The sequence below is a fragment of the Phyllobates terribilis genome, unplaced genomic scaffold (assembly GCF_046119375.1).
Source record: "Phyllobates terribilis strain yellow unplaced genomic scaffold, ASM4611937v1 Scaffold_8__6_contigs__length_399053987, whole genome shotgun sequence".
NCBI lineage: Eukaryota > Metazoa > Chordata > Amphibia > Anura > Dendrobatidae > Phyllobates > Phyllobates terribilis.
Window position 1 is genome coordinate 362,406,104 of NW_027362768.1, and position 25,619 is coordinate 362,431,722.

At 44.2% G+C, this 25,619-nt stretch overlaps 1 protein-coding gene across 3 annotated transcripts in view; it reads right to left on the bottom strand.

The window, feature by feature from the left end:
* The window catches only part of PDZRN3 (PDZ domain containing ring finger 3), a 289,552-nt gene that overhangs the window by 172,739 nt on the left and 91,194 nt on the right, over positions 1-25,619 (bottom strand). The gene's annotated exons all lie outside the window — the stretch shown is intronic.

Sequence of the window (25,619 nt, forward strand, 5' to 3'; positions counted from 1 at the left end):
ATCAGTACAGGATCAGTAATGTAATGTATGTACACAGTGACTGCACCAGCAGAATAGTGAGTGCAGCTCTGGAGTATAATAAAGGATGTAACTCAGGATCAGTACAGGATTAGTAATGTATGTACACATTGACTGCACCAGCAGAATAGTGAGTGCAGCTCTGGAGTATAATACAGGATGTAACTCAGGATCAGTAATGTAATGTATGTGTGGCACCCCAGGGGTCTGGTTTCCACAGTAATAGCAGTATTACGTCTGTGAGCAGGTGGGAAGTCTCCTGGGCAGGAATCCTAAGCATGCCACACCTCCTGCCCAGTCCTGGGAGGGGAAGAACCTATATAAACTGGGGCTGAGGCAGGGTTAGAGAGAGGAGTTCCAGACAGAGACGGAGTCTGGTCTGGACACGCAGAAACAGGGACAGATAGACATCAAGAGCTCTGTAGGAGCCAAGGAGAAGCGCCAGGGGCTGGAGCTGTGCAGAGCTCGCCCTGGGAGAAGGTACAAAAACCGGACACAGGAGTCCGAGGCTGTGGGGACTAAGATATACCCAGCAGCAGAATCCATCCGGCAGGGGATTCCAGGTCCTCTGGCCATAAAAGCCCGGAGGCTCAGTCACAACGAAGGGACCAGCACCGCCATCCCGGAGCGGAGGCTAACAGGAGGCCCCAGGTCACCAGCCATACGGGTGAGCACCACACGGTATACCCAGGGACGTGGGCTACTTGTAACCGCCGAAAGCAGGGTAGCCAGGAAGGGTACAGACTAACGGGAAGGCCTACAACTCCACCTGGCCAGGGGGACTCCGGCTTACTCGCAGACTAACCAGGCCCCAACTACTAGCCAGTACTCCCGGGGGAATTTGCCTTGTACCATCAGTAAAGACCCTGAACTGTACCCTCGCGTTTCCGTGCTTCCTTGTCGCACCGTTAGTGCTGGGACATCCACACCATCACTCCCAACATCATCCACATCCGCTGCCCTGAGGCCATACCTCTCCCGTTGGGGGTTATATCAACATTGCTGCACACCTATACCACCGGCCTCAGCGGTCTGCCCTGCAGCGGCGGTTTCATAACCGCATTCAACGGGTGGCGTAGTCGGACACTAATACCATCATACCAATAACCGCCACTTAGTTTGACCACCCTGGGCGCGGACCGGGTCACCGCCACACGAAGACTACTACCCCCATCGGATCCGGCTCCGGGTATCCCCCACGCGCACGTGCGCCGCACTACAGCACTGGCCCAGGGGGTGAGTCAATTTTGGCGTAGTCGGCAGGATTACGTGCCCGCAACCACCGGGTACTGCGTGCCTGAAAAAAAAGAGACTTTTATACTTACCTGTGGTGAAGTTTCCCGCCGTCCGGAGTCGTTTCCCGCCATCTGGAGCCGATTCCCGCCATCCGACGCCATCTTCTGCCTTCTTCCCGCCATCCGTGGAGTTTTCCCGCCATTGGACGCCATCTTGAGGGCGCCGCGTGGGAAGAAGAGGGGCGTGGACTCCGAAAGCCCGCGAGAACTGAAGCCCCGCCTCACGTCCGGACGTTGCGCAAGGTCCTGGAAGGAGCCCAGCAGACGCCGACGTCACAGGAGCGCGACGGAAGGTCCTCAACCCTGACGATCCACTGCGGAGCCGCGGCCTACGGAAGAGGATCATCGCAAGGTAGGCCACGGTCCACTAGGGGGGAGGAGAATGTCGGATACGGAGGAGAGCTTCACCGCCACAGCCGCCGCCAGCGCCACCGCTGCTGCGGTCATGCCTTTCACCATGCCCTATATCCCGGGGGCAGCCTGGCTACCCCAGTACTCAGGGGAGTCACATACCCTAAATGACTTCAGAGAAAGGCTGGATAGCCTCTTCCAGGTGTATCCCCTCACGGAGGCGCAAAAAGTGAGCATCCTGGTGGCCCAATTAATCGGGGCAGCCCAAAGGGAGGTAAAGTCCTGGCCACCTGGGAGGAAGAGGACTGTCAGAGACATACTAACCCGGCTGAAAGACACATTTGACACCCGCACCTCAGCCGAAATAAAACTAAGATTTTATGGGTGCAAACAACGGGCACATGAGAGTATAAGAGACTATGCTCTAAACCTACAAGAGGCCCTGAGAGCCATTAAGCAGGCAGACCCTGACAGCGTGGGAAATGAAGATAAGCTGTTGACTGAACAATGCATTGAGGGTCTACTGTGCAATGCCCACCGAACCCAGTTGCGGGCAATGGCCTTACAGGACCCTGACCTGGACTTTGCACAGTTCAAGGACAGAGCCATCCGGGTGCTTCGAGAACCGGAACCAGGTGGCGCTGTGACCCACAGGCGCCCTGCTATCACTTATCACCAGGAGACGGCGCCCTTGTCTGCAGGGCCTGTGGGAGCTGATGCGCAGGCTTTAAACAGTGACCCGGCTACAGACCTGCACCATCAGGTCCAAGAGCTAACTAAAAGCGTTGCCGCGCTAACCCGAACTGTGCAGTCTTTACAGGTTTCTACTGCAGGGAAGATCAAGCTGGCATCCGGACCGGAGGACATCCCGTGGCGCCGACCAAGGAGGACCCCACCGGCCAGAGGAAGACCCAGCGATCGATACAACGAGGACGGACGACCTATTTGCCGCCGCTGCAATCAACCCGGACATGTGGCAAGGTACTGTCATTTAAATGGGCACAACCTGGGGTAGAGGGCCAACCCCCAGGCATAAGACCATCAGGCCCATCAAACTGGCGTGATAAATACGTAGGGGGACGTCCAATCTTGCCTGTGGTACTGGATGGCATTCCTATGAGTGCCCTACTAGACACTGGGTCACAGGTCACCACCATCCCGTACGTGCTCTTCAAGCAGTACTGGAATGATTCGGACATAACCCGCTACCCAGACGACGACCTGAGTATCATCGCCAGCAATGGTCAGCCCGTGCCGCAGGTGGGATTCAAGGAGGTGACCATTAAAATAGGTAAAGTCGAACTGGCGGCACAAGGACTGATTATAGTGGACATAGACCGTCATGAGAGTCACCCTAGAATCACCCTGGGAACCAATGTAATTGAAAATTGTCTTGCAGAGGTGATTCTCATTTTACAGCAGGTTGCCAAGAACGCCAGTTCCGGCCAGCAGCGTGTGCTCCAAAAAGAGATCCGGGCACTGATGAAGCGGCAACAGGTGGAACTATCTGGTGGTGAGATAGGTAGCGTGAGAATGTGTGACCCGTTCCCTATTGCCATGCCCCCAAAAAGTGAGATGATGATTTGGTGCCGGGCAGCTATTGGTCTAAGAGGTAGAGACTACCAAGCAATGGTAGAACCCGTCTACTCAGACAGTAGGCCCACCATTTTGACAGCACGGGGGGTGGTCGATGTACGCCATGGGAGGGTGCCCGTTCGCATCATAAATATCAGTGAGAGAGAAGTACACCTGCCCCGGTATGCCACGCTAGCTAAATTGTTCACCATAAACCAGAATTCTGTACAGGCCGTGGAACCCTTGCCTCCATCTCAACCAGAGGAAGGTAACGGCTCTAAGAAACCAGTGGGGGACTGGTGTCAGCAACTACATCTGGGTACCGACTCCACTCCCTCACACCAGAAACAAGGAGTCTATCGGGTGGTTCAAGAGTACGAGAGAGTGTTTAGTAAAACACCCGTTAGACTTCGGGCGAGTAAAGGGGGTAGAACACCACATCCCCACGGGAGACCATCCTCCCGTAAAGGAGAGATACCGACCCGTACCCCCTGCACACTACCAACACGCCAAGGGGATGCTTAGAGACATGAAGGAGGCTGGGGTAATCAGAGACAGCTGTAGCCCCTGGGCAGCTCCACTAGTCTTAGTGAAAAAGAAGGACAACACTATGAGAATGTGTGTAGACTACAGGAAGGTCAACCGTATCACACACAAAGATGCGTACCCGTTACCAAGGATAGAAGAGTCCTTAGCTGCATTAAAATCTGCTAACTTCTTCTCTACTTTGGATCTCACTAGCGGGTACTGGCAGGTTCCTGTAGCAGAGGCAGACCGGGAGAAGACCGCATTCACCACCCCGATGGGTCTCAGCGAATTTAACTGCATGCCGTTCGGGCTCTGCAACGCACCAGGAACCTTCCAACGGTTGATGGAATGCTGTCTGGGACACCGGAACTTCGAGACGGTCCTGTTATACCTGGACGATGTCATCGTCTATTCCAAGACCTACGAGGACCACCTGAAACACCTGGCAGAAGTGTTCGAAGCTCTGGCAAACTACGGCCTAAAGGTGAAACCCTCCAAGTGTCATCTCCTGAAACCAAAGGTGCAATACCTGGGACACGTGGTGAGTGCTGACGGAGTGGCTCCTGACCCTGATAAGATCACCGTGATTAAGGACTGGCCAAGACCCTCCAGCATAAAGGAAGTGCGGCAGCTCCTCGGGTTGGTAGGCTACTACCGAAGATTCATTCCCGGTTTCACCAAAATGGCAGCCCTTATGCAGGACCTCCTGATAGGTCAAGCTCGAAAAGCCAAAAACCAGAAGCCGCCCTTCAGGTGGGAAAAGCTGGAAGAGGAGTCCTTTTGCCAGCTGAAGATGGCCCTCCAGGGGGATGAAATCCTGGCATATCCAGACTACAGCCAGCCCTTTATCCTCCACACGGACGCAAGTAACATCGGGCTAGGAGCCGTGCTGTCCCAGATCCAGCAAGGAAAAGAACGGGTAATCGCTTACGCTAGCCGAAAGCTACGACCCACCGAGAGGAACCCTGAGAATTATAGCTCATTCAAGCTGGAGTTCCTGGCAGTAGTGTGGGCAGTGACCGAACGTTTCAAGCATTACCTTGCCTCCTCCAAATTCATCGTGTACACGGATAACAATCCGTTGACACACCTGGACACTGCAAGGCTCGGTGCTCTGGAACAGAGATGGATGGCTCGCCTGTCCAACTTTGAATTCACCATCAAATACCGGGCAGGACGCTCAAATGCCAACGCGGATGCCCTGTCTAGAATGCCGAACTTACCGGACGTAGGGGAAGATCCAGAAGATCTGGAAGAAGTTGAGCTCCCTGCGTTCCACCGTCATGGGATTACCCTGTATTCCAGCCGTGTGAAGGACAGGCGCTCCGCGACGTTCAATCCCTTGCCCCACTACAACTGGGCGGAGACGCAAGACAGTGATCCTGCAGTCCGCCTGGTGAAGGAAATGCTGACCCAAGCCGATGCCAGTCTGGACCCAGACGCCCCAGAGGAGACTAAGCAACTGTGGAAGGAGAAAAGTAGGCTGTTCCTCTACAGGGAGAAGTTGTGCCGGAGAATGGTTAACTCTCGAACGCATGAGTTGACCTGGCAGGTAGTGGTCCCCAGACGAGACGCGGCTATGATTCTGGAGGCGTACCACAACGGAGCAGGACATTTCGGGTGGAAGAAGCTGGAGTTCTTATTGCGTGAACGGTTCTACTGGGTAGGCATGAGAGGAGCCATCGAGAGGTGGTGCAGAGACTGTGGACCGTGCCACCTAAGAAGGAAGGACCGTGCCAGCCAGAAGACTCCCTTGCAGCCCATCATCACCCGACAGCCACTGGAACTGGTAGCCCTGGACCATGTGAAACTGGCTCCAAGCAGATCTGGGTATGTCTACGCCCTCACAATCGTAGATCATTACTCCCAGTTCCTGGTGGTGGTCCCGGTCAAGGACTTAACGGCTCAAACAGCAGCTAGAGCCTTCCAGCAGCACTTCTGCCGTCCACACGGGTACCCGGACCAAGTGCTGACAGACCAAGGGCCAGCCTTCGAAGCGGAAGTCTTCCAGGAGTTCTGCAACCTGTATGGCTGCACGAAGATAAGAACAACGCCCTATCACCCACAAACTAATGGACTCTGCGAGAAGATGAACCAGGTGGTGATAGACCTCCTGAAAACATTGCCCCTGGAAGAACGCAGTATGTGGCCTGAGAAGCTACCTGATCTGGTGGACCTATACAACCACATCCCGGTAGGTTCTACCAACTGTACCCCGGCTTACCTAATGAGAGCGAGACCTGGTAAGCTGCCTATCGACCTGGATATGGGAGTCCTGACGCCCGAGGACACCTCGCCAGAGGCAGATTGGGATACAGGGCGGGGGCAGCAGTATCAGAAAGTGCAGGAGAGCGTGGAGCGAAGTCTGTCTCAAGCTAGAGAAAGGCAAGAGAGGGCTTATAATCAGTATGCTCCCGCTGTTCCCCTGGTACCTGGAGAGCAGGTCTTGAAGAGGAAAAGACGGCTCCACAAGTTGGACGACCAGTGGGAGGAGGACCCGTACACCGTACTGCCATCAAGCCATGAGAGCCCAAAGATTTGCGTGATCAGTAAGGATGGAGGAGAAACCACAGCCGTTGTCTCCAGAGCCCACCTGAAGAAGTGTCCCGAGCAGCTGCAAAGCCCTGAAGAAGAAGATCAACAAAACCCTCGACCCGCAGAGGAAAGGGAAGAAATGATCAGGACTGTACTCGGAGACTTCCCCCGGTCTTGGACACAAGTAAACGGTGCTGTCATGGTACCCGTCCTCACCTTTCTCCAGCCAGTCCCGCAAGTGCCTACAGAAGAACCAGTAGAGCTGGAAGAGCAGCCGGCCCAAGAGGCAGAAGAGTCCACACCAGCAGTACAGGAGGATCAACCCTCTGCTAGTAGTGAGCCTGCCGTGCCCCTAGTGAGCCAAAGAGTGCGCAGAAAGCTGCCCAGCCTGCCCATAACACCTCCTACACCCTGTAGTGCAGGACCAGTTAGTGAGCTCCGTAGGTCCACTAGGGTTACCAGAGGCCAGATGCCCGTACGTTGGAGAATCTAAGTTGGCTAGTTGCTTTAACTATTTTATGTTTACCTGTTTTGTTGTAGCCGTTGCTAATTATGTTTTTCAGTTACAGGTTTCTTTATATGGACTGACAGGTTATGGACAGTGAGTAACCGGAACTCTGTTGTAAATATGTTTGGAGCGTAACCCAGGAATGGACTACAGACTGTTAAAGACTCGGGGCAGGACAGACCCCTACCTGGTTGCGGCTCCCTGTTCTTTGGTGAAATGGACACCCTTATTGCTTCCCGGTTACGGACACGCCGTGACCATCTCATGTATTTAATTGTTATTGTTTATACCCTGTTATGTTTAGTCCGGGAGTACTAAATTTCACTAGGGGGGAATGTGGCACCCCAGGGGTCTGGTTTCCACAGTAATAGCAGTATTACGTCTGTGAGCAGGTGGGAGGTCTCCTGGGCAGGAATCCTAAGCATGCCACACCTCCTGCCCAGTCCTGGGAGGGGAAGAACTTCCCCTATATAAACTGGGGCTGAGGCAGGGCTAGAGAGAGGAGTTCCAGACAGAGACGGAGTCTGGTCTGGACACGCAGAAACAGGGACAGATAGACATCAGGAGCTCTGTAGGAGCCAAGGAGAAGCGCCAGGGGCTGGAGCTGTGCAGAGCTCGCCCTGGGAGAAGGTACAAAAACCGGACACAGGAGTCCGAGGCTGTGGGGACTAAGATATACCCAGCAGCAGAATCCATCCGGCAGGGGATTCCAGGTCCTCTGGCCATAAAAGCCCGGAGGCTCAGTCACAACGAAGGGACCAGCACCGCCATCCCGGAGCGGAGGCTAACAGGAGGCCCCAGGTCACCAGCCATACGGGTGAGCACCACACGGTATACCCAGGGACGTGGGCTACTTGTAACCGCCGAAAGCAGGGTAGCCAGGAAGGGTACAGACTAACGGGAAGGCCTACAACTCCACCTGGCCAGGGGGACTCCGGCTTACTCGCAGACTAACCAGGCCCCAACTACTAGCCAGTACTCCCGGGGGAATTTGCCTTGTACCATCAGTAAAGACCCTGAACTGTACCCTCGCGTTTCCGTGCTTCCTTGTCGCACCGTTAGTGCTGGGACATCCACACCATCACTCCCAACATCATCCACATCAGCTGCCCTGAGGCCATACCTCTCCCGTTGGGGGTTATATCAACATTGCTGCACACCTATACCACCGGCCTCAGCGGTCTGCCCTGCAGCGGCGGTTTCATAACCGCATTCAACGGGTGGCGTAGTCGGACACTAATACCATCATACCAATAACCGCCACTTAGTTTGACCACCCTGGGCGCGGACCGGGTCACCGCCACACGAAGACTACTACCCCCATCGGATCCGGGTATCCCCCACGCGCACGCGCGCCGCACTACAGCACTGGCCCAGGGGGTGAGTCATATGTACACAGGGACTGCACCAGCAGAATAGTGAGTGCAGCTCCGGAGTGTAATACAGGATATAATACAGGATCAGTACAGGATCAGTAATGTATTATATGTACACAGTGACTGCACCAGCAGAATAGTGAGTGCAGCTCTGGAGTATAATACAGGAAGTAACTCAGGATCAGTACAGGATCAGTAATGTAATGTATGTACACAGTGACTGCACCAGCAGAATATTGAGTGCAGCTCTGGAGTATAATACAGGATGTAACTCAGGATCAGTACAGGATAAGTAATGTATGTACACAGTGACTGCACCAGCAGAATAGTGGGTGCAGCTCTGGAGTATAATACAGGATGTAACTCAGGATCAGTACAAAATGCAAGATCAGTTAAATAAACCTTTAAATGATGGATAAAATATATATAAGCAGAGATGCATATAAAAATATTTTTCTAGAATCATTTGCTCATTACAACTTGCAGTCTATGTCCCTTTAAAAACCAAAAGTAGTAAATTATCAGGACCAAAGACTGTTTTGGGGCAAATTATGCCACTTAGATAACCCAAATGTTCCTCCATACCTGATGGCTGTGCTCATAATTGAACTGTAATAAGGGTCAGAAGTGCTCAATATCAAACAAGATTTTACAAGTATTTTTTACAAAAAGAAAAAAAAATAAAAGCTCTTCAGATGTCCAAACCTTTAAAATATCAAAAGTTCTATAATTCAAAGTTGTTTTAGCTGCATCAATATAATAAAATGTTGCCTTTTGATGTTGGGTTTGAAATAAAAGATATATATATATATATTCTTTTACTATAAAGTTAAATCCTGGCTTTGATCTGCAGCTTGAAAAACATGAAAAACACAGCCTGTAAAAAAACCTACTCAGGTTTCAGAAAGCTTTAAGATGTATCTTTTTTTCCCAAGTCAAAGAATATTATTTTAAGGGACATACATACATATATAAATATATTATATATATACATTGTTACCTATCACCTGGATGGATATTAAATCAGTAGGGGATCAGAGATATTATTATATTATATATATATATATATATATATATTATATATATACAGTCATATGAAAAAGTTTGGGCACCCCTATTAATCTTAAGCTTAATGTTTTATAAAAATTGGTGTTTTTGCAACAGCTATTTCAGTTTGATATATGTAATAACTGTTGGATACAGTAATGTTTCTGCCTTGAAATGAGGTTTATTGTACTAACAGAAAATGTGCAATCTGCATTCAAACAAAATTTGACAGGTGCATAAGTATGGGCACCTCACCAGAAAAGTGACATTAATATTTAGTAGATCCTCCTTTTGCAAAAATAACAGCCTCTAGTCGCTTCCTGTAGCTTTTAATGAGTTCCTGGATCCTGGATGAAGGTATTTTTGACCATTCCTCTTTACAAAACAATTCCAGTTCAGTTAAGTTTGATGGTCGCCGAGCATGGACAGCCCTCTTCAAATGATCCCACAGATGTTCAATGATATTCAGGTCTGGGGACTGGGATGGCCATTCCAGAACATTGTAATTGTTCCTCTGCATGAATGCCTGAGTAGATTTGGAGCGGTGTTTTGGATCATTGTCTTGCTGAAAGATCCATCCACTGCGTAACTTCAACTTTATCACTGATTCTTGAACACTATTGCCAAGAATCTGCTGATACTGAGTGGAATCCATGCGTCCCTCAACTTTAACAAGATTCCCAGTGCCGGCATTGACCACACAGCCCCAAAGCATGATGGAACCTCCACCAAATTTTACTGTGGGTAGCAAGTGTTTTTCTTGGAATGCTGTGTTTTTTTGCCACCATGCATAACGCCTTTTTGTATGACCAAACAACTCAATCTTGGTTTCATCAGTCCACAGGACCTTCTTCCAAAAAGAAATAGGCTTCTTCAAATGTGCTTTTGCATACCTCAGCCGACTCTGTTTGTGCGTACTTGCAGAAACGGCTTCTTTCGCATCACTCTCCCATACAGCTTCTCCTTGTGCAAAGTGCGTTGTATAGTTGACCGATGCACAGTGACACCATCTGCAGCAAGTTGATGCTGCAGCTCTCTGGAGGTGGTCTGAGGATTGTCCTTGACTGATCTCACCATTCTTCTTCTCTGCCTTTCTGATGTTTTTCTTGTCCTGACACTTCTGGCCTTAACAAGAACTGTCCCTATGTTCTTCCATTTCCTTACTATGTTCCTCACAGTGGAAACTGACAGGTTAAATCTCTGAGACAGCTTTTTGTATCCTTCCCCTGAACAACTATGTTGAATAATCTTTGTTTTCAGATCATTTGACAGTTGTTTTGAGGAGCCCATGATGCCACTCTTCAGAGGAGATTCAAACAGGAGAACAACTTGCAAGTGGCCACTTTAAGTAGCTTTTCTCATGATTGCATACACCTGGCTATAAAGTTCAAAGCTCAATGAGGTTACAAAACCAAAAAAAGTGCTTTAGTAAGTCAGTAAAAAGTAGGCAGGAGTATTTAAAACAAGAAAATGATAAGGGTGCCCATACTTATGCACCGGTCAAATTTTGTTTGAATGCAGATTGCACATTTTCTGTTAGCACAATAAACCTCATTTCAAGGCAGAAACATTACTGTGTCCAACAGTTATTACATATATCAAACTGAAATAGATGTTGCAAAAACACCAATTTTTATAAAACATTAAGCTTAAGATTAATAGGGGTGCCCAAACTTTTTCATATGACTGTATATATATATATATATATATATATATATATATATATATATATTATATATGTATGTATTTATAATCTATATCTGATCCCCTACTGATTTAGTATCTATCCAGGTGATAGGTAACTAATGTTTCTGTCTGGAATATCCCCAAAATCTTTTAAGGGGGTTGTTATACCTGAAATGAAGCCACCATCAGCTGGTCATCACAACCTCCATATTACACATTAGATGAAACTTGGTCAAACCCATAGATTTCAGTGGGACTGATGTGTAGAGATGCATATTCCAGCACAGACCCTGATTTTAGGGATGTGTCACTTACTAGGCTGTGTTTTGCAGTTCAAACCAATCAGTGATTTATTAGCAGGAAATGATCACAACCGGACTAGGTTCCTTGTGCCTGGTAGTCCAACCCTGCCCCCAGCACTATACAATGTGCACAGATAGCTGTTTTGTAGGTTGGGTCTGCCCTAGCTCATATAAGGGGTCCAAGAGAACCCTTTATGATGTCTATTTGCCTTAAAGGGGCATATGGAAGGTAGACGTCCAGATGGGACAATCCCTTTAATAGTCACTACTGACTGCCCATAGGTCCAACAACTTCCACCAGATCTGTCCATAATCATTTGTAAAATGCTACGGAATATATAGACGTGTTAAAATTATTATTACATCATGAAGTAGGACCACCCATGATTTCCAGTGTTTTTTTTTTTTTTTTTTTTTTTTTTTTAATACAGATCATGGCATGAAAAAGAAAAAAAATATTGCCAACGCTTGTAAAAGTAAGTGTAATGAAAAAAACCTGAAGGAATTTTCCCTTTTAAAGGAGGACATTAATAAGATTTTCCACTTTTTGGCCTTCAGAGCCCAACTGTAATCTCTAGAGAAACTTTGCTGAATGTGATCAATCAGCCTGCAGTGCCCCCGCAGGGGAAACAAAGAATTACACAGTTCTGAAATCAAAAGGCTGTGATAAAAAAATATATATTTATACCTTAGTGAAGATGACGATCAGGATGGCTGACAATGGGGGTTCCTTCTGCTGGAACTATGAAACTTCTGATTGTCTCAGAACCTTGACCCACTGAAGGATCCTTAACCGGCAGACCGTACATCACAGTGTTTAGTATTTTTTTGGGGGGCGGACAGTAATTTGGCTGACAGTCCTTTTCATCCCAAGTTTAGGAAGATGTGATCAGAATTTGGACATAGGGTTTCAGAGCTCTCCTGATGATTTCTTTCATGGCGACATGACTTTTATCCAATTACTGACAAATGTTGCAGGCTACAAATAAGAGGTCAGCTCCACAAGAAAAAGGTCAATGTGTCGGTTACAAGTATATTATTTCGTTACATTGGACATGCTATTGTCTTGTGTTACATCTTTGTTCTTTTACAAACTGTGGGACTTGCCAGCACTTGATGGATTAACAAGATTTGTGTTGCAGCTGTTACATAGAGGGGACAAGACTGGAGAAGATCAGTGTAGAAATTAGAACATATTTAATTAAAAAAAGAAAAACAACTGTGTGGTTCACGGTGACTTGTTGGAGTACAATTCTCATTGTCGTAATTTTAAACTGTATGTAACCTAAAAGGTCCTCAGATCCCAAAAATCCTTCCCCCACTGCACCCTCTGAACCAATCAGAAGTGAGGAAAGTGTCTAAAAGGGTGTACATACATAGCCATCACTTCCCTCCTCCTAATGGCTGTGAGCAATCAAGCTCAGGGATGGGATATAAAAGTAGGGGATTAAAGAGTAAAGGGAACAAATGACCTTAAGGCCCAAGGGCTGAGCTATAGAGGATGCAGGGGCCCGAAGGCCACAGTGACATAAGAAGGTATAGACGGCACATCAGGTGAAGGCTCTACAGCAGATCTTCCCGGGGGCCCAGGAGCCCAGAAATTATTCCTCTGCATATTCTCCACCATCTGGGCCCTCAAATACTTTTTTCAGAGTTATTTTATTTAAGCACTGTATGGTGGTATTATTTGAGCACTTTATTGATGTATTATTTGGTCACTGTATGATTATTTTTGAGCACTGTATGGCAGTATTTGAGCACTGTTAGGAGGTGGCATTTTTGGTGATATTTGTATAGTAGTTTTTGAGCACTGTATAGTGGTATTTGAGCATTATTTGATGGCATTATATTATTTAAACACTGTATGGAGGTATTTTCTGGTCACTATATTCCTGTTCATTTGGTCACTGTATAATGGTATTATTTGTGCACTGTATTGTTGTATTATTTAATTGCATTATTTAGGCATTGAATGGTTGTATTATCTAAACACTGTATGGAGATATTTTCTGGTCACTATATTCTTGTTTATTTGGTCACTGTATGATGGTATTATTTGAGCACTGTGAGGTTGTATTTTTTGTCACTATATAATGGTATTTGTGCACGGTGTGGTGGTATTATTTGATGGCATTATTTGGGCATTGAATGGTTGTATTATTTAAACACTGTATTGAGGTATTTTCTGGTCACTATATTACTGTTAATTTAGTCCCTATGACGATTTAAACAGTTTGTGGTGGTATTATTTTGTCATTATAGGATGGTATTATTTGATTATTTATGCACTCTGTGGTGGTATTCTTTAAGCACTGTATACTTTCCTTATTTTAGCACTATTTGTTTTATTCAAGGACTGACCGTGTGACTTATTTTAACACTCTGTGGGAACATTATTTGAGTGGTGGTAATGGTATGGTGGTAATATTTTTAAAGTATAAATTTTATGATAATTTAAGTACCTTTTCATGATTGTGTCACTGTTTGAGGAATATTTAGAGAATACATTCTGTAAATCTCTCTTGGTGCCGGCATAAAAATCTCACAGAATTCGATTGTCATGCACAGTGTAGGAAAGACAAAGTGCGACATGAAGGGATGAGGGGAAGGGAGCCCAGACACTAGGGAAAGGGGGAGTGGAGACCTCCTAGGCTGATCTGCACTTACCCCGTCTCCCCTACCATCCCTATATTGGTTCCTCACCAATCACCACACAGGAACCTATTCCTGTATTTCCCTAGCGTTGGGCCCTGAATAGGGAAGGGGGGATGAGCGCTAGTCGATGCCCACTGACAACTAAAGACAGCAAGGGGAGACAGACACGGGGGAAGTAGCTTAGCTTGAGTCGACTTCAGAGAGATGGCACACACGTCCTCTTACCACCACAGAGGAAGTAAGAACTGCACTTGCTCCAAGCCTTCACAAGGTGTCATGTGAATATCACCGGCACCTCTGTGTAGCAACCAGGAAGTATTTAAACACCAAGCCTGCAAGTCAATTAGAGCAGGAGGGAGGTAGCTGCTGGGTCCTAAAGTGAGACAGTTAAGAAGGTGTCTGTAAAGCCAAACAAAGGGATCTCCTGCAACCAACTGCAGGGCGACTGTGTCACATCTGACACACACGTGACATCGATCTTTCCATAATAAAATTTGTCAATATAGTTTTTAAAACAGACTTTGGAGGATAGTCCTAACTCTCAGACCCGAATTGCATGGGGATGATGTAACACGGTGAGGATTTATAGAAATGTGGGTGTAATGGAGTGGATAATTTGGGCACATTGAGTGGGAAATTGACTAAATTGTCCACCTGGTGTGACCAGCTGAAATCTCTGGAACAACCCAGTAGTAAGTGTTTAGTTTTCCTGCAGCGCCACCAGTGGAGAAACAAAGAATTACACAGACCCCACAGAAATCAATGGTTTGTAGAAAATAACTTACATAAATTACATTAAATGGACAAAAATATATATTTTTTCTCATGTTCCAAAATGCAACAGACTTGCTGATCTTTCAGAAGTATAAGACCTAGATCTGTATTTTCAGGCATGCTGCAGGATATGAAGTATTCAGTGCATCACTTGATCTGACAGCATGTGGTGTAGGTTAGGAATTCCTTGGCATCCACTCAAGCTCCATTTTGGATGATTGGAATCCAGGTCCGGTTATAATTACTAACAGGTGACATTATTCATCTCATTGCGTAAGAAGGAGGAGGACAATCAGCTGCGAAACGGGAAGACCCAGATGATATGGAACAGGCCAAAGAAAATCGGCAGAAAATGGGGTCTTAAAAGGAACATTTGGCGCAGTGACTACTCATCAGCTCACATAAACATCTGTTATGTGCTGGTATAAATATCTGTAGCTCGACCCCATGGAAAGAAGACTAGTAGAATCATAGAATCATAGAATGGTAGAGTTGGAAGGGACCTCCTGGGTCATCTGGTCCAACCCCCTGCTCAAAGCAGGATTCACTAGATCATCTCAGACAGATGTCTGTCCAGCCTCTGTTTGAAGACGTCCATTGAAGAGGAACTCACCACCTCTCGTGGCAGCCTGTTCCACTCATTGATCACCCTAACTGTCAAAAAGTTTTTTCTAATATCTAATCTGTGTCTCCTCCCATTTAGTTTCATCCCATTGCTTCTAGTCTTTCCTTGTGCAAATGGTCACTTTGGCTCATGATTGCATTAATGATGAATGTGGTGGCACCATAACACAACGTGACATTCAGGCCATGTTCCCACATAGCATAAATACTGTGTTTCTCCTCATGCATTTTTTCTCTCTGGGGGAGGGGTGATTGCATTTTGTATATGAAGCATGGGATGAAACTATGTGGCTGCAGACTTCTGAATCCACACACGCTGTTAGGATTCTCCGATGCTGGCAACGATATGTGATTTGCAAAGTCACATGTCGACTAGATTTGCTCAGACTAAACTTAATTCATTTGTATCGAGTGAGGCTTTGCAAGTCTAGTCGGAATGTGTCCGGAAGCATGCATATTGCTTCCTTGAGATCATGTGACTTCCCGCCGACACCGGAGAATCCTGACAGCGTGCACTGAGAATTCAGAAGTCTGCAAATCACATAGATTAACTGCAGACTTTCATCCCAAACCAGGACAACCTCTTTAACAATTCAAGCAAAGTGGATGTGATTTTATGAAACTTCATTCTCTCGGTGTGTTTAGAAAGGTTATTGAGTGTTTTTGGAGCGTTTTTATCTCTACAGGCTTTTATGGGGAATCTTAAAATAATGCATGTAAAAATTGAAATTGTGTGTTTATGTCCCAATATTACCAAAAACACATTAAAAAAAAGAAAAAAAGCAGGAAAAAAAAACAGCAAAAAAATTGCAACAGAACAGATTTTTACTGCACGTTTTGGTGCAGAAACCTGGAAAAGAGGTGCAGAACAAGTCCTCATGTGAGTTGCAATTTCATACTGAAGATTTGGGACTTTTGCAAGTCATATTTGCTACTTCAATGTACAGTATGTTGATCGTAACTGCGACTTCTTCGTGGCACGCTTGCAATTTTTGTTTTGAAGATTCTATATTACTGCAGCCTAAAATAGTAGCATGTGTGGCCCTGATCCAAATATCATGGACCCAATGGGAGATGTATACATCTGTATCCAAGCATCTCCCCCTAGTGGTGGGCACAGAAAGCTGAAACTTTATACTTTCTTATGATGGCATGTCAAGCTTAGATAGAGATATATTGCAATTTTATTTTTTATTTTTTAGGTGACTTAGTCCTCCCCTAATTCTTTAGACCTTAAGTCAGTGATTGATTTCCAGCATTGTCTGTGTTTAAGATGGAAGATTCCTGATGGTGTGGAGCGAACTATTAACACACGTGTCTTCATTCTTTCTTTTTAAACTTTTCTTGTTTCTATTTTATGTTTAACTTTTTCTCCTTTTTCGCCAAAACGTAAACTAGACCCAATGTTATCATTTCTCCCCCCTATATCGGTGCCCCAGGTGTGGAAGTCCTAACTATATCATGCACAGAAAAGTGCAGGCTATTGCAGGTTGAACTTTGTTTTCTGTAAAGGCTCTTTCAAAAATGAATAAAAAAAAAAAAAATTCTGATTCTAATCCTCACACATGTGTTTGGCCATGGAATTTAAGTACATATGCGTCTCTGGATCCAGATTTCCCATTATGCAAAGCATGCATATGTTGAGGAAAAGCAGGGTAATGCTTCGCCTGGCTGCCATCTGTCTTCACATAAACCTAACCATAAACACATTTTTACTGAATTGCATAAGTAAATTTTGGGTGGGTTTGGTTAAAAAAAAAGGAAAGTTTGTCAGACTGTCACAGCGTGGAGCTTCAGACGTGTCATGTGTATTCCGTCTCTGCGTTGCTTTCTCAGCATTTTTACATTTGGCTGAAGAGGAAATTTTAATCTAACCTTGTGCTAGAGAATAGAGCATTATTTCCCGGTAATCCTAAAGTTTCCCATACATTTAAATAGGTTGTTCTTTCCTGTACAAACTTAAATTGTGCCTCATCATCCAATCAAAAAATATTCATACTTATCTGGCAGAATGGTGTCGTTCCCCTGTTTTCTTTATTGATCCAGTAGTATAAAAGTCACAAAAAACTATTGAGCAAAACAGCACAAAAATTAAAAAAGCAGAAAAGAAATATCCGCTGCGATCCCAGGCAACATGTTTCAGACCTGCATGCTCCTTTGTCAAGCCTCAGCCAGCATGTTGGTCTGAAACATGTTGCCTGGGAGCGCAGCGGATATTTCTTTTCTGCTTTTTTAATTTTTGTGCTGTTTTGCTCAATAGTTTTTTGTGACTTTTATACTACTGGATCAATAAAGCAATTTTTTTAAGAAGATGTGAGTGCCGGATATCGTTTAGACTGATGACATAACGTAACGTGACCGCTAAGAAACACAGCATTGCAATGGGAGACACCTCGACACTCCACCAGGCAGGCATGAAGAGGTTTTATTTTTTGATGCTTTTAAGAAAGGGTTTTATGCAATAGTGGATGACCTCTTTAAGATAGCTGATCGCCGATAGCTAATTCTCTCAACCCCCCCTCTCAATACATATGCATGCTCAGCTAAATAGAGCATGCATATGTATTGTGGGAAAGTTTCCTCTTCTGATAGATAAAACAAGCCTAACATGCCCCATCTGTCCTTCGATATCTGCTGTTGGAGAAGAGTTGACCCCCCAGAGGTAATAGATGGCCTACTGGTCCTGCCAAAATTGACATTATTGCGCATTGTCGCCTTAAAACCTATAGAACAGCAGGGACTAAATGGGAGGGCAACTCAACTTTTCAGAAAGTAAAATGACTCTGTCCAAGTCAAAGGTGCAACCGGAAAGGGGGGTGATTGGCAAATTTTAGGTCTGGTCAGCATGAGAGTGGGTAGGTTAACCCACCAATGAGAAGAGGAATGGTTAATTTATTCATACATACATTTCCAGGAGGAGCAAGAGAGGAATGGGACAATGCAGTGTTCTTTAAAAAAAAATAAAGAATAATAATTTCATTATTTTACAGGATGGAATCCCATACAGGCCTAATGAGAATTTGCTACTATTGATTCCAGCCTAGACAAACCCCTTTATGAGCTGTAGCCCCAGCATCAAATCGCTCTCCTGCCCTGATAGTTTGCTGCAATGTATCAGTTTAGCTAATAGATATAAGGGTATGTGCACAAATTTCTGCATCTCTTGGCATTAAAAAAGCAACGTATAATAGGTGCGTTTTTTACTTGCGTTTTTGTTGCAGTCTTTCCAGTACTCATTAGTCTGGGTGAAATCTGTAGCAAAAAACGCTAAAAGAATTAGGCTATGTTCACACATTGCATTTTTTTATGCAAATTTTAAGCTGCGTTTTACAGTACCAGCCAAAAGCTGAGATTTCAGAAATCTTATGCACACACATTGGGTTTTTTTCTTGACTGATTTGGAAAACTGCTGCATTTCTGCAAAATGCAGCATGTCACTTCTTTCAGCGTTTTTTCACCCATAGAAAGCAATTTGTAAGTGCAAAAACGCATAAAAAAACACAGGTATCAGGTTTTGCTGCGTTTTTGGTGCAAAAACCTAAGGAAGTTGCATCATGTTTTTTTTTTTGGGGGGGGGGCACTAAACTTTATCAGCATGCACAAGAGACAATAAAAATGCAGAAAATAAGCAGCAAAAACAAATGCAGCAAAACCGGCTTTTTGTAAGCAGATTTTTTGCTGCCAAGAGTTTTGCCTGCAGAAAAAAAAAAAACGCAGTAAAAACGCAACTTGTGAACATAGACTTACATGCTGCGGATTTAAATCTGCAACTCAAAAATAAGCAATGCGTGCATGAGACTTCAGGATTCTCATTCATTTTGCTGGCATCAGGAAATCCTTATGGTTTTGCACTAAAAAAACACAGCAAAAAAGCAACAAATCTGCAATGTGTGCACAGGCCCCAAGTCTGGAATTGACAGGTTGGTCTAGTCTGCATAAAACCATAACAAATTTTCTGCTGTGCTTTGTATTAAATCTGTACTGGTGTTCGGATCTAAACTAAAATGTTTCTATTCACTGACAGCAAGCAGGATCTTGCAAATGTTTAGGAATTGAAACAAAGTAAAAGACATAATAGGTAAAAAAAAAATAACGTCACACTAAAGCGGGTCCCAGACCCTTGTAAATGCAGGAGATTAGCAGACATAATTTTGTAAACAAGTCACCTCGGTAATAAGACATCTGACATTCTTCCCCGGAGGGCTGGCTGAGCACATGCCCGGGTCGACCCTATAAGTGACTGGTATTATATGTAATCCTCCACTTGTCATGTATAGAAGTTTGACATTGACCGGTCAATAATCCCCAATCATCTTGTCAGTGAACGGCGCGGATGTGATGTGTCGCTCCGGCTGTACAGTAGCCAAGAAACGTTAGTAAAAGGACTTTATAGGGCGATAACATGGCCGAATCCTACACGAGATTTCACAGCTCCGTGTAACAAACAGGAAGTTCCAATTCATATTCCGGATTAAAATTCCTACGCACGGCTGTGGGATTATGGGCGAACGCGATCAAAGGCGATTTAATGCGTTATGTTAATCTGTGCATTTTATACAATGAGGCTATTTATACAAATACAATATAAAGCTAAATCCTACTAATTCATGTTTGCGAAGTCCCATTGAGCTTTTCGGGACAGGATTACGGTATTTATTCCCTTTCATTTTAGTCGGGTCACAAACAGTATCGCCCCTAGGAAATGTCTCCAAGTTTTCCTTGGATCCGAAAATCCATTTTTAAAGGGAGACGGGATAAATTATTGTATAAGTGAGCAGATTTTGGCATTTTTTGGAGTCCGGGAAAGAGTGGTGATAATATATGTAAAAAGACAGCAATGGCGGCTTTATTGGCTGTCAGCCATATCTCGAATACAGGGTCCCTCTTACAGGACTGAAATCAGAGCGGTGGACGCTCAATGGAGTTCCTAAAATTGCCGAACATGCTTGTATGGCTTTTTCCGATCTCCCATAGATTAAAGGGAGACCTGCATCTCTTCACTCTGGTGGGCACATGACAGGGTGTGGGTCCCATGAATCAAATATTTATGGCATATCCTGTGGATTTGCCATAAATGTCCAAGATTAGAATCTCCTTTTGATAGAAAATCCTCACTGCAGGTGTTTTATTTCCCTACAGCACCCCCGAAGGGGAAATAAAGTATTACACAGCTCCTTTTGAAATCAATGAGTTTTATACATGTAAAGCATGGATGTGTTGAGTCCCTCAGACTCTTTCTAAGCTCTGGCTATAAGAGATGAGGAAGGTAAAATTATCTAAAGACACATTTATATGAGCCGATAATTGGAAACTTGAGATTTTTGACCCTTGTAAACATGCCGGCTTGTTTGTGCCATAATCTGGTGATATTTTAGGTCTCTAAAGACGCCCGTTTACAAATATTTATGATATAATACTAAGGCTATGAGCCACAATGGGATGAGGTGACATTACAGACCAGCAGCTTTCATAGCCGATTTCCATAGCAACAGAGGCCTAGTGACTAAAATAAAGCCTGTCATGGACGGTTCTCTTACGTCAATGAGAACACACACTGTAAAGTCAAATCTTCTACAAGAATATATTATATTATTTATAATGAGATAGCTTATAAAGACGTCACATATTTCATACATAAGATGAGGGAAATTGCCCATAGAGACCCGCTGCTGGCAGTGTCATAAGAAGGACTGAGAAAAGCTTCTATCAAACTGGGGCCCTGCTATTTATATCATCCACAGAAACATGGCAGTCACTTAACAGGTGTTATCTGCAAACATGAAGCTGGGATGGCTCCCTGGCTAACCTGTGTCTTCATCACAGTCATCTGGTCCCCTGATAATAGCGTCATATGCCCACCATAGAAAAAACTCAGAGAAAGGAGAGCCTGTTACTGAGATGAAGTCCTCAATGGTGGTGTGGTGTAATATAGTACAAAATCCAGTTATAAAAGATCTCCTCAGAGATGAACGAACCCTGAAAACGGACTTCTCCTGCAAGTCCGTTTTACAGTTCGGGAGTCAGAGGAGAGAGAGAGAGATTTTCCAGCGTCAAAGTTCAGGTCTCCATTGATTTATATGGGGTTCGGGTAGAGTTTTGATACCCAAACCGAACTTTGGACAAAATTTTGGTCGAACCAGATGAACCCGAACTTCCATGGGTCCGCTCAACCCTACTCCTAATCTGCTGTAGACACACAAAAGAGAAGATCAGATTGATCGAGTCTGAGTAAGGAAGGACAGGGCAGGTCCTTCAGAGAGAGACAAGTTATGTGGAAAATGAAGGACAGAGTAGGTCCTCCAGAGCGAGAAAGTTACTGGAGTAATGAAGGACAGTGCAGTTCCTCCAGAGCAAGACAAGTAGTGTGAGTTATGAAGAACAAAGCATGTCATCCAAAGTGAGACAAATTAAAATTATGAAGGACAGGGCAAGACGTCCAGAGCAAGAAAGTTGTCTGAATAATGAAGGACAGGGCAGGTCCTCCAGAGCGAGAAAGTTGCTGGAGAAATGAAGGACAGGGTAGACCCTCGAGAGCAAGACAGTAGTGTGAGTTATGAAGAACAAGGTATGTCCTCCAGAGTGAGATAAAATGATGTTATGAAGGACAGGGAAAGACATCCAGAACAAGAAAGTTGTCAGAATAATGAAGGATAGGGCAGGTCCTTCAGAGAGACAAGTTATGTGGAAAATGAATGACAGAGTAGGTCTTCCAGAGCGAGAAAGTTGCTGGAGTAATGAAGGACAGAGCTGGTCCGCCTGAGGAAGACAGACTGAGTAATGAAGGACAAAGCAGGTCCTCCAGAGCGAGAAAGTTGTGTGAGTAATAAAGGACAAGGCATGTCCTCCTGAGCAAGACAATTTGTCTTGGCTATAAAAGACGGGGCAAGTCGTCCAAAGAGAGACAAGTTGCCTGAGTAATAAAGGACAAGGCAGGTCCTCGTAAGCGAGAAAGTTGCTGGAGTAATGAAGGACAAGGCAGAGCCACCAGAGTAAGACCTATTGATAAGAATGGAATGAATGAATGAAGAATGCTTCATTTCCCCTGTGGTGTCACTGCAGGGAAACTGAGCACTTACTACCAGATTTTCCTACCGATTACAAATGATCATTGAGTGTCCCCGCATGGCGACACTTTGTGATCATCTAAGGAGGGAATCTCTCAATTGAGACAACCCCTTTAAGCATTCCCTTAACATAAAACATTACATATAAAATTACTCAAAACAAGACATAAATAGCCGCATGACTCAGATCACTGATCTAAATGAAACATGAAGAACGCCTTCTCGGTGCTGGTCTCAGGAGGCAGATCTAAACTTGATATCTTCATGGAGACAAATAACTGAATCTTGGATTGTCGCTGTCATGTCTCTACAGATATCTTCATGGCGGTAATCAAGACGAAATACTATAAATTACTACAAAGGACTGACTTAGCACAATGGCCTGGAGGAGGCATTTTAAGAAAACCAACCCCACTAAATATCTTAACAGTACTGCGAAAAAAAAATCCATCAGTCGTCAAACATCGATAAGTTGGAAAACTTTGCCCTAGGTGATGAAGGATCAAGGACGACTTGTATAGCATGAGCCTTTGGTATACAGCTCTTTATGTCATAGGTGTCCTCATGATCATTACATTGTAACCTGGGATTATGCTGTCAGGGGCTTCTCGTGCTGTAAAAGATGAGATATGATGTTAGCAGTGGCCTTGTCTATAATGAACGGGTAAGGGAAAGTCTCTGTCACTCCCTAAGGAAAGGATGGGATAAGCCACTCCTAATTTCTAGAGAATGCCGGTAAGGAATGCCAGTGACATGCCTGGCCTCCAGATTTTGTTATTGCAAATGTAAAGTTAAAAATGGACCTGTCATGATGGAGTTAAGTTGAGTTTAGTGCAAACAGCTTTTCTGCTTTCTGCTAAAATATGATTTTTTTTTTTTAAGTTATACATTGTTATAATATTTTTTAACCTTTTATTACTTTTTCTTTGTGTCTTTTATGTAACTTTTTTATTACCCTAGCCCTAAATTTAGCTCCAAACCTATCCCTAGTTAGAGTTGGAAAAGGGGTATAAAAACATATTTTTTTTTTATAACTACTAGTGGTTTTTGTACAAGTCACTTTTTAAATTTGGGATGAGAAGTGAAGGAAAAGAAATGAGAGCGAGCACAATGCAGTGCACATGAATCAATACTGTCTTGCTCAACCTTTATCATTGCCTATGCAGAGCTCTACAACTGAGATGACTTTGCAGCGCTCTGCATAGACATCGAAAGAGAGAAACAAAAATCACTTCATTACGCTGAGAGCTTTGTAATTTAGATTGTTCACTATGCAGAGCGCAGCAGCTGTTGACAAATTTATCTTGACTGCTGCGCTCTGCATAGGAATTGGCGGCAACTGCTATGACAAAGTAGCCGCTAGCTGCTCTTATTTATGACTTTAACAACCCTTTTTTGTTAGAAGAGCCCTTAAAATAAGCTGATTACTGGGTACAGAGATCTCAAATGATCAGTTTTAATCTACAGTAGAATCTAACAGTAAGTGTTCAGTTTCCCTTTAGCGCCCCCACTTTGGAAAATAGTGTATTACTTGGCGCCATATTAAATCTATAGATTGTCTCTTTAATCCATAGACATGCCGAGTCCTCCAGAGAGAGACGCTCTTTGTAGCTCACACTGATGTTGTCTTTGGCCAACATTATCCAGAATGTTCTTTCATGCTACATTTTATGCTTTTGGATATTATATTAATGTGGCATTTTGTAATGTTATCCTTTGAAATTTGCAGGTGGAGCAGACTTTTTGCTAAATTCCTGGAATTGAAATGACATCCTCTCCTCGCTTCGGGGTAGGACTCTATCATTTTGCATTTGCTAATAAGTCTTTTTGGCCGAGTCCTGAGAGACAGACAGAGAAATGATGCAGAGATTCGCACCGCCACCACGACACCCAACAGTTGTCATTCTTTGTTTCAGCCGTTCGATATCTGACACTCAGCACAGATGTTAGAAATGATGTCTCGTTTTGGTTACCTTTTGTAAAAAAAAAAGAAAATATCTGGCAGAACACACAGTTCATCCGCCAGAGAAAAAACTCACTGCCAGATTCCAACTATGGTAAATTCATATTCATTCTTCCAGATTTGACTATTTATAAAAAGAGATACTGTGACCTTCATCAGCCAGAAATAACAGGCGCAAGCTCAAGGCAATTACACGTAGAAAAGTCTAATGAACAAGAGAGGAAATATCGTTGCCTCCTGCGAAACGGCTTTTCCAAGGGTTCAGACACCATGATCAGCACTGATTAGCCAGGCAATTAGGATCAGTGGCGCCCCCTTCTGTAGTGACCAAGTATGTACCCTAGCCGACCGGGGCTGTAGCTATCGTACCAGATCATTTATTTCTTTTCAGTTTCCCAACTAGAGCAAACAAATAATACTTTTGTCTGTGTTTGGAAATGTCGGCCAAAATAAACACCCTGCCGACCTCGAGAATCTGTAGATTGTATCTCGTTCAAGGCTTTATCCTAATAAGAACCGTCTTGAGCAAACAGGATGCGAGCACCATCTTAGAAATCCAAAAATTACATTTACTGTTGTTTTCAGTAATGTAATTGTGAAGCTTAATCCTAACTGTTATCCTAATCCTAGTCATAATACCAAACCTAATCATAATGCTAACCTTAATCCTTATCCTAAAACTAATCCCAACCATAATCCTAATTGTAAACCTAATCCTAATCATTATCCTAAACCTAACCATAAATCTAATCATTATCCTAAACCTAACTATAATCCTAATCATTATCCTAAACCTAACCATAAACCTAATCATTATCCTAAACCTAACCATAATCCTAATCACTATCCTAAACCTAACAATAATCCTAATCATTATCCTAAACCTAACCATAATCCTAACCATTATCCTAAACCTAACAATAATCCTAATCATTATCCTAAACCTAACCATAAACCTAATCATTATCCTAAACCTAACCATAATCCTAATCATTATCCTAAACCTAACCATAAACCTAATCATTATCCTAAACCTAACCATAATCCTAATCACTATCCTAAACCTAACCATAAACCTAATTATCCTAAACCTAACCATAAACCTAATCATTATCCTAAACCTAACCATAAACCTAATCATTATCCTAAACCTAACCATAAACCTAATCATTATCCTAAACCTAACCATAAACCTAATCATTATCCTAAACCTAACCATAATCCTAATCAATATCCTAAACCATACCATAATGCTAACTGTAAACCTAATCCTGAAGAACCATTTTGAGAAAAATAGGATATAAACTCACTTTTATAA